This window comes from Nannospalax galili, unplaced genomic scaffold (assembly GCF_000622305.1).
Source record: "Nannospalax galili isolate Female #2095 unplaced genomic scaffold, S.galili_v1.0 scaffold1437, whole genome shotgun sequence".
Classification (NCBI taxonomy): Eukaryota; Metazoa; Chordata; class Mammalia; order Rodentia; family Spalacidae; genus Nannospalax; species Nannospalax galili.
Genome location: NW_008341050.1, coordinates 1,208,637 through 1,222,814, shown reverse-complemented (window position 1 = coordinate 1,222,814; position 14,178 = coordinate 1,208,637). Strand labels below are relative to the sequence as shown.

General features: G+C 42.4%; 1 protein-coding gene across 6 annotated transcripts in view; it reads right to left on the bottom strand.

Moving 5' to 3' along the window:
- Micu1 (mitochondrial calcium uptake 1) overlaps positions 1 to 9,945 on the bottom strand; it is a 191,340-nt gene extending 181,395 nt beyond the window's left edge. For all 6 annotated transcript variants that reach the window (XM_008836624.3, XM_008836626.3, XM_008836627.3 and 3 more), the window contains exon 1: positions 9,812 to 9,945. The gene's annotated coding sequence lies outside the window, so the exon portion shown is untranslated. The remainder of the gene's footprint in view (positions 1 to 9,811) is intronic.
- Between the last annotated feature and the right edge of the window lie 4,233 nt (positions 9,946 to 14,178).

The window sequence follows — 14,178 nt, the reverse complement described above, 5'->3', positions numbered from 1 at the left end:
CTGCTTCATTCCATCCTGTTTTAGTAAGTAGAAGCCCATAAAGAATCTTACTCTAGATAACTAGTTAGTTCTAGATACCAGACTTCACTACTTTGACCTCTTACTGGCCCATAATTTTTCAGTATGTCAGAACTATGTTTGATTACTGATGCCAACTAGGTGTTTACAAAGGAAAATATGGATCATAAATCACTGTAAATGGCCAGGATGAGAGCTGGGCAGATGGCTCAGCAGGTAAAGAGTACTTGCTACCCAAGTATGAGGACTTGAGTTCAAATCCTCAGGACTCACATAAAAAGCTGGGCATGGCTACTCGTGTGTGCCAGTAAATCCTCCTCCCCCCACACACTGTGGAACGCAAAGGCAGGAGGACTGCATAGACTTGCTGACTGCCAGCCTAGCTGCAGGTTCAGTGAGAGACCCTATCTCAAGGGACCAAGGCAGAGTGACAGAGCAGGACGCATTCTCCTCTGGCCTCCTCACGTACATGTACCCACTCACATATATGCATATGTACCCCCCCACACCCATACAAATCTGAGCACAATGTCTAACATGAAGCAAATTATGAATAAAATGCTTTATTTGGAAGGCAAGATAAGGATTCTGCTAGCCAGGCATGGTATGCACACTTGCAATCCCAGTGCTTAGAAAGCTTGGGCAGAGAGAATGGAGAGTTTGAGATCAGCCTCAGCTACATAGTGAATTCCAACCCAACCTGGGCTACAAGTCAAGCAAGACCCTGTCTCACATAAACAAAACAAAACAAAACAAAACAAAACAAAACAAAACAGAAGAGCCTACTGATGGTGAGAATTTAAAACACTGCATCATTTTATGCAAAATAATTTTCACTGATTTGTTACATAAATATGTAAACCTAAACAGCTTCATTTTAATGCAAATAATTTAACTAAAATGCAAAGACAGACTTGAATCTATTCAATCTAACCCCAAAGAGTCTATTATCTATCTTTGTGATATTGCAATTTATAATAAGCAGTGCATCTTTGGTCTTTTCCTGGCACATGGCGCCTAAAACCCTTGGACTCTCTGAAGTGTTTTTCTATGCTAAAGGAGATGACTACTGGGTGCTTTAGAATGGGAGCTGGTTGCCAGAAGGTTGGCACTCACAGCCCTGCTTCCCCTCCCTGGGGAGGAGGAGGGGCTGAAGACTGAGCTGATCACTGCCACTGATTTGATCAGCCAGCACATGTAATTAAGCGGCTCTGAACCCTTCAAAACAGTGTTTGAACAGCACGTAGGTTGCTGAATACTTGGGAGGTTCTGAAAGGATGACAAGGACCAAGAGACCAGGGAGCTCTGCACCCCTTCTCTCATGCAGCTCTTCACCTTGGCTGTTCCTAAGCCCTGTCCTTTCACAATAAAAGAGTAAGGGCCGGTGAGATGACTCAGTGGGCAAAGGTGCTTTGTCACCAAGACTGATAGATCTGAGTTTGATCTTCTGGACCCACAGGGTGGAAGGAAACTAACTCCTGCAAGTTGTACTCTGATTTCCACACATGTGCGCACACACACACACACACACACACACACACACACGCACACAGAGAGAGAAAGAGAGAGAGAAAGGGGGAGGGAGGGAGAGAGAGAAAAATAAATAAACAAATAAATTAGTGTAATGAGAGTAAGTAAAATAGTTTCCTGAATTCTGTAAGTTGCTGTGGCAAAAAGAGGAGGTGTGGAAACTCAGTTTAGAGCCAAGTCAGGGAGAACTTGTGGCTAAAGTGAGAGCTTACAACCACAAAATCCAACGGACAGTGGGCAAAAGACCTGAACAAATACATCAAACATGCCGTGTGCTTCAGAACATTTACTAGGAAAAGGAAAGAAAACAACAAATGTTGGGAAAAAATGTAGGAAAAATGGAACTCTGATGCACTGCGGTTAGGAATGTAAAATTGTGGAAATTCCCAAAGTAAAACAGTTTGGTGATTCCTCAAAAGTGGAATACAGCCCTGCCACATGCTCTCCAAAATCACTCATATATACATATATATACATATATATATATATGTGTGTGTGTATGTATATATATGTATATGTTTAATAGGATCAAAGGGAAGGACTCAGACCAGTGCTCACAGCAACATTATTCACAACCAGAGTGAAAACCACCCACCACCCAAGTATCTACCAACAGAGGATGGGCGAGCAGAATACGGTAAATACGTGTGATGGAATATTATTCCACTTTTCAAAAAGAAGGAAACTGGACGATACTAAAACATGGATAAGCCTTAGGAACATTAGATCAAGTAAAATAAGTCAGCTATAAAAGGACCAAACTACATGATTTCACTTATATGAGGTACCTTTAAAAAGTCTAATTGTTGAGGGACAGAAAGTGCAACAGTTGTTACCAAGGACAAGAAGGGGGGGTGGGAAATGATTACTTCATGAGTACAGAGTTTGTGATGATGGAAATTTCTGTATAGATAGGGCAGTGGAACAGAGCGATCAATGTGCCTAATGCAACTAAACTGTACACTTAAAAGTGGTCAAAATGGAGGCTAAGATGTGGTCTAATGGAAGACCCTTTGCCTAGAATGTTTAAGGCCCTGTATCTAATCCTCAGTACTGGGGGACGGGGGAATGGTCACAATGTGAGTTTTACACTATTCCTAATTTACTGCAATTAAAGAAGAAAAAAACTAGTTCAAAAAGCATATTCTGAGGAATACAGTAATTGATCATTTATCTGATATTTAAAATTCTGAAAGGACACAAATTGCCCATGGTGGCATTAACCAGCGAGAATTTAATAAAGGAGTTATTGCACAAAGATGTAGGAAGAATTAATGAAAACCAGTAAATGACAGTGAAGTGCTCTGAACTTAAGAACAGAGAGAAGCCACCATACTTTCAAGGGCCAGGGAAGCTGGGGCTCAACCAAAGCCCAGTCAACTGTAGCTACAGCCGTGGGAGACAGCTGCTGAGATGTGTGGATGTCAGTAGAGGAATGCATCTATATAGTCAGCCTCCAGGGCGTAAGGAAGGGCAGAGAAAGGGCTGGTACAGGGAGGCAAGCAGAGGGAATCTGATAGACATACATTGCTTTTTAAAAAATTTTTAATCTTTTATTGAATTTTTGTGTATTTCTTTTTTTTAACGTCTTTTTGAGACAGGGTCTCCCTATAGCCCCAGCTGTCCTGGAACTCACTATGTAGACCAGGCTGGCCTTGAACTCACAGAGATCTGCCTGCCTCTGCCTCCCAAGTGCTAGGATTAAAGGCATACATACCACGCCCGGCATTTTTGTGTATTTCATACAGAACATCGTAATCAACTTTATATTCCCTTCCCCATTGGTACCCGCCCATAGCCACCTCCCCCCCTACCATGGAGTTCATATACTCTATCATTGTGTTAAGGCCTATCATGTCAAGTTAGTGTTCTCAGGCATCCCTCAGTGCAAGTTCATCCACTGAGGTCTAGTCAGCCTATCTAGAGTCTGGCCCTTTAAGAAGATCAGTTCTTGCTCACCCAGCAATTATCAGCTGCCAATAATTCTCAGATTAAGATTGGGACCTGCTGTCCATTTCACAGTTCTGTGCTGGGGTTTTGTCTGTTGAGTTTGCATGGGTCTTGTGCATGCTGACACCATTGCTGTAGGTTCATATGAGAAGGGTCCCAGGACCCTGTGGGACTCTATTTCAATATGGTCATGCACCTCCTCCCTGGCTCTTACACTCTTTCTGCGCCCTCTTCTGCAGTGGTCCCTGAGCCCTGGGTGGGTGGATCTTAATGTAGGAGCCCTTAATATAGGGTCTTATATAGACCCACACTCTGTAGACTCTTATCCTCTACATTCTGGCCATTGTGGCCTTTTGTGTTTCTGGCCCTCTGTTGCATGAGGGAACTTTACTGACTAGAACTGAAAGATGTATTAGTGTCCTCCTTAGCCCTGTTCTATGTTCTCTGAGTCTTAGTACAGCAGTTGCATCGTAGATGCACCACTTAGGCTAACATACATTTCTTTATTTCATATTTCTAGTTTACTATTTAAAGAAGAGAAATTTTCCATGGCAGTTTAACTAGAGAGGATTTCATAAAACAGCCTGTTTATAATCAATTTTTTTTTTTTTTGGTAAAAGGAAATTTCAGTTGCTACAATGAAATAGAGAAGTCACTGGGTTAAAAAGACAAAGAAACCCAAACACTTTAGTATATGGTGGGATCAATACTTCGAACTGTTAAGACAGAAAGGAAAAAAGGAACAATGTACTGAACATTAGAGCTGAAAGAGATCTAGAAATTTTCAAGATTTCGATATAAAAAACAGGCCAGAGAAGACACTTCAGCAACTGCAAGAACAGAAAGCCAGTTAGCAGCAAGCAGGAAACAGAACCAGGTCCAGCAACACCCTGTCAGGTCATCTTCCTACAGCATGCTACAGAAATAAAGGTGAGCATGCTTAATATTGAGAAACTCAAGCACATGTGGTGGTTCACATTTGTAATTCCAGGCAAGGAAGACCATGAGCAGACGCAGGAGGATTTCTGTAGGTTCAAGGCCAGCCAAGGCTATGTAGTGAGATCCTGTCTCAAAAAAAAGTAATATACTCATGTAAAAAATAATGTACTCACATTTATACAGTACAAACATTTATAGATGGAAAAGAAACTAGTAAAAAGGCTTAAACAAATAAAACAAGGCACAGATTCCTAAGGTTAAAATGTTTAATTTCTTTTAAAAAATTTTTATTTTGCTAGGCACTGTGGTACACACCTTTGACCCCAGCACTCTGAAGGCAGAGGTAGTTGGAGCTCTGTGAGATCAAGGCCAGCCTAGTCTACATAACGTGTTTAGGCCAGCTGGGGCTACAGGGAGACTCTGTCTTAAAAAGACCAAAAAAAATTTATTTTATGTGCCTAAGTGTTTTGCTTACATGTATGTAAAACCGTGTAATGCAATGCCTGAGGAGGCCAGAAGAGGGTGTTGGATGCCCTGTAACTGGAGTTACAGATGGTTATTACCTCCCATTTGGGTGCTGGGAACTGAACCTAAGTTCTCTGTAAGAGCAGTCAATGCTCTTAACCACTGAGCCATCTCTCCAGCTCATTTAGCCATTTAGTTAATTTCTTACAGGAGAATCTCAGATTTCTCACAATAACATTTAAGAATCTACCATCTATTTTTTTTTTTCTTTTTGTCTTTTTGAGACAGGGTCTTCCTATAGCCCCAGCTGTCTTGGAACTCACTATGTAGACCAGGCTGGCCTTGAACTCGCAGAAATCCACCTGCCTCTGCCTCCCAAGTGCTTAGACTACAGGTGTGCGCCACCCCGCCCGGCCTCAAGAATGTATTATTTTTTTTTGGTCTTTTTAAGACAGGGTCTCCCTGTAGCTCCAGCTGTCCTGGAACTCACTATGTAGACCAGGCTGGCCTTGAACTCACAGAGATCCGCCTGCCTCTGCCTCCCGTAGTGCTGAGATTAAAGGTGTGCGCCACCATGCCTGGCTCCATCTACCATCTTAATAAATAAAGAAATAAATAATACTTCATTAATCTTAATATAGAATACATAGTACTTAGAAGTTTACCACAGACTTTAATCTGGGCCTAAGGAAAATATACAGTCAAGAAAGAAATTATTAACATTAACAGCATTTTTCTTTGTTGCATGAAATTAAAAGCTCTAGGCTAAATGAGCAATGGGAGCCGGGCCAAGGCTTTGACAGCCGAATTGCTGCTTCAAATGCTGGAGACTAGCTACATACAAATAAAAAATTAAGGATAGAGTATCTGGCATATAAAGCCCACAAGATTAACTGTAAAGAAACAAGCAATATTGATGATTAAAACAAATTATAAAAATAAAAGCAAATTTAGCATTCATGTTACTAGGAGACAAGAGGTGCAATCATAATTAATAATTTTTTTTTCAGTTTAAAAAGCTGAGTTTGAGGCTGGAGAGATGGCTCAGCGGTTAAGACCACTGGTTGTTCTTGCAGAAGACATAGGTTCGAATCCAAGAACCCACATGGCAGCTAACAACTGTACATAACTTCAGACCCAGGAGATCCGACAGTCTCTTCTGACCTTTGAGGGCATTACACAACACGGGTGCACTTACGTACATGCAGGCAACACACGCATACACATAAAATAAAAATAATAAATAAAATTTTTTTAAAAAGTTGAGTTCATTTGCAGTGATTGGAAAGCAATAAAATAACTGTATTAGAGAAAAGATGAAATTTTCAAATGGCCTATTTTTACAGAAATTAGCACCAAATCTTCTTAATTTATTGAGAAACAGAAATCTCAAAGAATGTTATTAAGAACACTGTTATATGCATGACCTAGATGTTATGTGTGTCTTACCTATTTCTCAACAGGCTGAGTTTGTTTGGAGTTTTTATGGTGATACCACCAGTGCTGAGATTCTAGTGTGTACCATCATGCCCAGTTATCAAGTTCCTCTTTTCAAAGTAAGTTACATCCATCAGAACACTTTGCCCTTAAATATCTCTTTAATATTGTCCTATAATAGTGTAAAACAATGATCACAAATTCAAATTAGCAATAACCTTTTAGTATGTCCTAACCCACGAACCATGTCACTGCATCCATGGGTCCAATTACCTTCCCCAGATTACTCTAGGTTTGATTGATGTCCCACCAGGATTTACTGGGTTAGCTTTTGCTTTATACACATAACCACATCTCTTGCCCAAGTAAAATTCTATTTCATCTTGGACATAAATACCTCTAATTGTCAGAAGAGTCCTGTGCTTGCTTTGGTTTCAAAGACCCTGCTTATAGCAAGCAAAAAAAAGCAGAATAGTAGAAAGGCAAGTTCTTTTCTTCTGGGGTTTCTAGGGTTGTAGGATATAAACCTACTGCTACCAAATTCCAAAGGAGTATCATGCCGACGTTTCAACTACTTTCCCAAACTTATTCCCAAAGAGGTAAAGGGAATTATGGTTCTTTGCTGGCAAGGGAAAGGTAAATTACAGTTGTGACTTACAGTATTTTTTTGACTGATTCCATTTTTCAAAAATAAGCACACTGTTTTTATAAGAAACAGAAAACACTTAAAGACACAGTTCCCGTGTTTTCATCTCAAATATGCCCAGATATTAATATTTAATGTTTTAAAAGCATTAAAAACTTTCTCATGATTTACCAAAGCAAACAGAACACATCAATCTAAAAAGAATCACTTTTTCCTTTGGCCCTAAAGGAAGCTATTTTTATTCTGACAAGAGGGGAAAAAGTTGTGGTAAACCTTTTTAAAAAAGTTATATATGGGGCTGGAGAGATGGGTCAACAGTTAAGAACACTGTTCTTGCAGAAGACCCGGGTTCAAATCCCAACACCCACATGGCAGCTAACAGCTATCCGTAACTGCAGTTCCAGGGCACCCGACAGCCTCTTCTGTCTTCTGCGGGCATTGCACTACTCGGGTGCACTTACCTACACGCAGGCAATACACACATACACATAAAATAAAACAAATAAATAAAATATATTTTTTAAAGTTATATAAAAAAGGAGACATTAAACAACTGTGGGTAAAGTAATTAATATTTAGCAAGTGCTGCAGCCACTGTAAAAACTGTTCAAGGGGTAAAACTAACTTCAAAGTTTAAAAGTGGAAAAATTATGTTTAAGAAAGTCTTTATTGGCTAGATGGTAGCATATGGCTGTAATTCCAGAGCTCAGGAAGATTAGGTGGAAGACTGTCAAAGGCTTGAAGCCAGCTTAGGCTATATAGCAAGTAGCAGGTGGGGGGTTCTTCATTTGTGAACTGTGTGTGTGTGTGTGTGTGTGTGTGTGTGTGTGTGTGTGTGTAAGGGGTGGCTTCATTAATTACATTAGTCCTATAATTCTTTTTTTTTTCTTTTTGAGACAGGGTCTCCCTGTAGCCCCAGCTGTCCTGGAACTCACTATGTAGACCAGGCTGGCCTTGAACTCACAAAGATCCGCCTGCCTCTGCCTCCCAAGTGCTGGGATTAAAGGCGTGCACCACCAAGCCTGGCTAGTCCTATACTTCTAAATGATGAAAAGGTCTGAAGCAGTTGCTCAGTTAAATACATCAGTTACAAATTATTTCACATATTATTCAACTATGGGAGAAATTATGTATCACTACCTTTTTCTTAAATATAAGCAAGTAAGTCTTAGACCAGATCTTTTGAGAACAAGAAGTCTACTGAATAAAGCTGAGCACTGTGGTGCCTGCTTGCGGTTTCAGCTGCTCAGGAGGAGCTTGTGCCCAGGAATTCAAGTCTAGCTTGGGCAACACAGTGAGACACTGTCTAAATAAATAAACAAGTAAATAAGTAAATAAACAAATAATTTACCAAATATAGTAAATATTTCATAGAGAATATAGAAAGACAATAAAGGTATTGATCCTCTTGCTTTTACCAGCTCGGATTTGTTTGTATCACTTCCCAGGCACATAAGCTATTCCTGAATCTTCAGCTTTTCGTTAATATTATTTTGTATTTTATGACTATTTTATGACCCTCTGTCAATAACACTTTCTTGGTAGCAGTAGGTAACCTGAGTGATGGCTTTAAGTGGAACAGATGATTAGAAATTTATCCTGAGTGAAGACAGAGCAGATGGAGAGCCTACCAGGTATCACAGGCCTTGAATCCCAGCATTCAAAGTAAGCTGAGGCAGAGGAATCCAGACTTTAAGGCTGAGAATTAGGTAAGAACGTGTCTCAGAAAACAAAACATTAACACAAAAGTAATCTAAACAAAACAGAGTAGATAGAGGTCAGGGTTACCTTCTCACAGACCAAGTGGCATTAGGTTCTAAATGTTTAAGACAAGTAAAAGATCAGCCAGCTCATCACAGGGTCCACACCAGAAAACCAGTAGTAGGCAGCAGGCATTGCTGGCCAACATTTTTTGTCTCAAGATTTTACATTTTATTACTCTGTCACTGTGAAACCTAAGCTCCTCAATGGCTGTCAATCCCAAACTCCTAATGTTGCTAAATCACTTCCACATCTGACCCAACCCAGATGTTTTGACATAAAAACCTACGTATATCAAAGAAATCATCCCTCAAAGTGGTATAGAAATCCATTTATAAACAAAGAGGAAGAAAGATGATGGGTCTTTCCAAAGCATCCTGGGGAGAATAAAATGTTTTACTTGCTCTTGGCTATAAAATGTTTATTCTATTTGTATGTACAACACCTGCACATTTTTAACGATAAACCCTAAGATTTACAAAGATGACAACTTGCTACAAAGCACTATCTGAAACTCTTCTCCCGACATTTATGTGTAGTCAAGAATCCCCGGCTCATTTTCAAAACATCGTGTAGGTAGCCGATGAGATGAGCGCAGGTGAAGGTAAAAACCGGACAGTTCTGGAAGTCTGCGCTTTGTTTTATTCCCTTAGGGAGCCAGTGATTTCCCCCGAGTTTCGATCCAGTAATTAATACACATTTCTACCGCAGATCAGCCCTACGTTCCCCCATCCACTTCCAACACATCGCAAATTCCAACAGAGCAGTCAACAGTCGCGGGTGTGAACAGGGACCTGGGCGCCCAGAGCACCCTGGACCGGAGAACCCAGCACTCGGAGAAGTTCTCCCGGGACAGGGAGAAAGGATGGGGCGAACGGAGGACCGCGGCGGCAGGACGAGTCCTCTCAGCACCCCGAGCTGAGCCCATCACCGAAACAGCCACCCCTCGGACCTGGGAAGTCGCAGGCTCCCCGGCCGGACGAACGGCTGGTCCCGGAGCCCGGATCCCTAGACGGACCCGCTTCCCCTTCCCCAAACAGCTCTCTTCAAAGTGCTCACACTCACCCGTCCGCGCTCCAGCTTTAGCTGCAACTCGGTGAAAGCCGTCCACCTCTGCCAACCATAGAGACGCAGAATCCGCCCAGACAAGCCTCAGCGGTCAACGCCCACTATCACGTGACTACCGTAGCCGCAGGGTATGACGGGATAGGGCGAAGCGCTTGGCTGTGGGGAACTGCAAAAAGAGTGAAGAGAGAACCGGGAGTATTCGGCCGGGCCCTCCGGCCCCGCCCATGCCAGGCCCCGCCCAGGCTTTAGACTCCGCCCACCCCGCGGGCTACGCTCTGGCCTCTGGCCCCAGTCCGTCCTGTCCACGGACCCCGCCCACATCTTGGCCCCGCCCCTCTCCGTTTAGGCGGGAAGGCCGTAGAGTCGAAGCCTTCCTGCATTCATCCTTCTGGCTTTCGCTCCCACAGCGGCTTGGGAGTCTGTTAAATGTTTCCTGTCAGCCACCACCTCTGGTATTTATTTCCGAGCCGACTAAGCAAAGAGGAGCCAGTGAGAAGAAAAGTGGACCACAGTGAGGTGGGAAAAGTTTCAAAACTGCCATCAGGTTTCAACTTCTGGAAAAATGTCCCATTTCATAAACGTGAAGTTTTGGGGGATTTGGCAATTTCCCCACCACTTCCTTTTTTTTTTTTTTTCAGAGTTAAGTTCTTGGAGTACTGTGATGGCTAATCCTGAGTGTCAACTTGATTAGATCTGGGATTAACTGAAATGAAAGAGATCTTGATTGGATCATCTGAAGCTGGAAGACACACCCTAAATGTGGGCGTTACCTTCTGATGGCAGCTGGTATAAAAGACCAAGGCAGAGGAGAACGCCAGGTTTCTTTGCTGCTTGCCTTCTCTCTCACTGGTGAGTTCCTCTTGCTGCTGTAGACTGAAGACCAGCTGATCTTTTGGAATTTGTCAGACCTTCAGTGCCAGATTGGGAACACTGAGACATCCAGCCTCGTGGACTGAGCAACTACGAATTCTCAGCCTCTCCGGTATGGTGCAGCCATTGTTGGACTACTCGGCCTCTATCCTGTGAGCTAAGCTGATAAATCTCTATGCATATATATATATTCATTCTACCGGTTCTGTTTCTTTAGAGAACCCTGACTAATACAGGTACTAATAACGTGTTTTCTTCCTCAAAGAAAATGTTTCCTTCGGAAGTGACAATGAGGACGTTTTCTCCTAATATGGAAATAAAATGAAAATATTGTGATCAGACCAGAGAGTTTTAAAATAAAATTGAGTGGAGGTTGTGAGTGTAGCTTGGTGGTCCAGCTCTTGGTCAGCATGTGTGAGGCCCTGGGTTTCATCACCAGAGCCACGGTCAATGAATAAAGTGTTCTGTTTAGTGGAACTGCAGAAAAAGGCAATGGTCAAGTTGGAGATTATTCTGTACCTCATAGCAAAGACCCAGTCTAAGACAAACAAAACAGCCATGACTATTAACTTGTGAAGTAAGTGAAGTCAAAGGTTTGCTCCATTTTGTCCCAAAGAACTTGCACTGCTCAGGCACAAGAATGAGTTAGTATGTTCATTACTCTATGCTAGACTATACCTACAGCCCAGTATTTGCTTACAACTAGCTAGTGGGATGGTATTATTTTTATTCATCAGCACATGCACCAAGACCTCCGAGATAATGCACATCTGGTTGGAAGGACACGGCCTGGACCCTGGAGCAGCATTTTTCAGCCTCTTGCCCTCGTGGGAGTTAGGAGCCTTTGATGATTTTTAAACATTTTTATTTTATGTGTGTGAGTGTATTGCCAGCATGTGTATAAGTGAACCTGTGCCGTGCAGTGTGGGCAGAGGTCAGAAGAGGGTGTCGGATCCCCTGGAGCTGAAGTTACAGATGGTTGTTAGCTGCCATGTGGATGCTAGAAACCATACCCAGATCTTCTGCAAGAGCAGCCAGTGCTCTTAACCCCTGAGCCATCTCTCCTGCCCTGCCTTTGTTGGTTTTCTTCCTCTGCTGTCAAAATGTACCTTTTCTGTGACTCTTAACAGTGAGAAATATGCTAATGAAATCTTCCCACCACCGTGGTGGCAGCAGACTGGGTTTTTACAAAATATCTTTTTTAAAATTCTTTGACAAGTTTATGCATGTGTACCATGCATCTTGTACACATGTATCTTGTACCCCCAATTTCTCCCTCCTACCCCCTTTCCACACTCCCCTTCCCATAGCTCACAGTTATCCCAGCACTTGGAACGTAGGGGCCAGTGTGGGCTGCTTAAAGAGACTCTGCCTCAAAATGTGAAAAACAGAGACCTGTGATGTGGCTCAGCGGGTAAAGGTGCTTGCTGACAAGCCTGGCCACCTGAGTTTGAGCCTCAGAACCCACATAGTGGAAGGAGAGAACTGACTCCTGCAAGTTGTCCTCTGACCTTCAGACTCATACCATGGGATACACATACACACATGTATGAAATATGAAGAGGAAAGGCAAGAAGAGAGGAAAGCCTTCTCTATATGCTAATAAGCCTTAGTATATGTGCCCTTCTCAAGAAGCATCTTTGAAGACTGGGAATTTCAAGTTGTGTTGTAAATACCATAGAACACTTTGGAGACTTATGAGAAAGTAAGTGTAGCTAAATTAACTATTTCTTGGAACAAGGAAAAGAGGAAAATCATCAATATATAACTTGTGAACAAAAAATTTTTAGGCAGATATGGAAGCACATGCCTGCAATCTCAGCACTTGAGAGGTAGAGACAGTAGGATCAGGAATTAAGTTATCCTTAGCTACATAGTGACTTTGAGGCCAGGCTGGGCTACATAAGAACTTGTCTCAAACAAACAGAAAACAGAACAACAAAAAAACCCTATCAAGGTCAAGAAAGACAATGATTAATCTGGACTTGGTGGCACACACCTGTAACCCCAGCACTTGCGAGGTGGAAACAGGAGAGTCAGGAGTTCAAGGTCATCCTCAGATACATACCATAGCAAGTTTGAGCCCAGCCTGGGGTATATGAGGCTCACTTCAAAAATATTTTGTAAAGAACTGATAAAATGTAATTCTGATTTAGGTATTATTTGTCTATATAAGGCTAAATAACCAATTGAACTAATCATTAAATAATGTGTGAGAACATAAATCACTAATTCTTAAACTTTCAGACTCAGGACCCCTTTACACTCTTAAACATTATTGAATACTCCAAAGAACTTTTATGTATATTATAGCTGTCAATGTTTACCATATTGAAAATTGAAGTTAATACTTAGTCATTTACAAACAACAATAATCCATTTTATGTTGATATTTTATGAAAAATAACTTTTAAAAGAGAACCATGGTTCTGCACTCTTGCAAGTTTCTTTAATGTCTGGCTTAATAGAACACAGCTGATGATCTTTTCCATGTTAAATGTACTTATACATATTAGTGTCTGACAAACTACTATGCACTCAGAAGAAAGAGATAGTTTTATAGACTAGACTAACCTCTAAGTACAAGTATTCTTTCTTCATTACTCAAGAACATAGAGTAAGTTAGCAGAATTCATGGTCATAACCAACACAACTACATTCTATATTAGAAATCAGTCCAGGGGCCAGAGAGATGACTCAGTAGTTAGGAGTACTTGCTACTCTTGCAGAGGAACTGAGTTCAATTCTCAGAAGCCACATCAGGCAGCTCACAACCACCCAAAACTCCAGTTCTAGGGAGATCCCATGCCTCTGGCCTCTGTGGAGACCTGCACATATGTACACATACCCCCACACAGACTCTCTCTCAACATGCACACACACATAATTTAAAAACAAAATGAATCTTTAAAAAAAAACAGATGACAACTCTCCTAGCCTGCACTACCATCCTCAGGCCTCTTGGGGTAAGTCTATAGCGCAACTCTCGCGCCAGGACTCCCTAAGGCATATTCACCCTTCCATCCCTCCCGCCATTCTATACTCCTAGTTTGGGCCCTGCACCATTCCTAGTCTTGGGGCCCCAGATACCTGGGGAACCAATACTGCTTCCTGATCCTTCGCCCCCAGACCAACTCAGTCCCTCTCTTGGGCTCCAGGAGCACCACTTCTGGTCCTGGCCCCGCCATCCCCTCTCTCTGCTTCCCTGGGCCTGCACCACCGGCTAACTCTCCTAGCCTGCACTACCATCCTCAGGCCTCTTGGGGTAAGTCTATAGCGCAACTCTCGCTGACTCCCTAAGGCATATTCACCCTTCCATCCCTCCCGCCGTTCTATACTCCTAGTTTGGGCCCTGCGCCATTCCTAGTCTTGGGGCCCCAGACACCTGGGGAACCAATACTGCTTCCTGATCCCTCTCACCCAGGCCAACTCAGTCCCTTTCTTGGGCTCCAGGAGCACTGCTTCTGGTCCTGGCCCCGCCCTCGCCCCTCTCT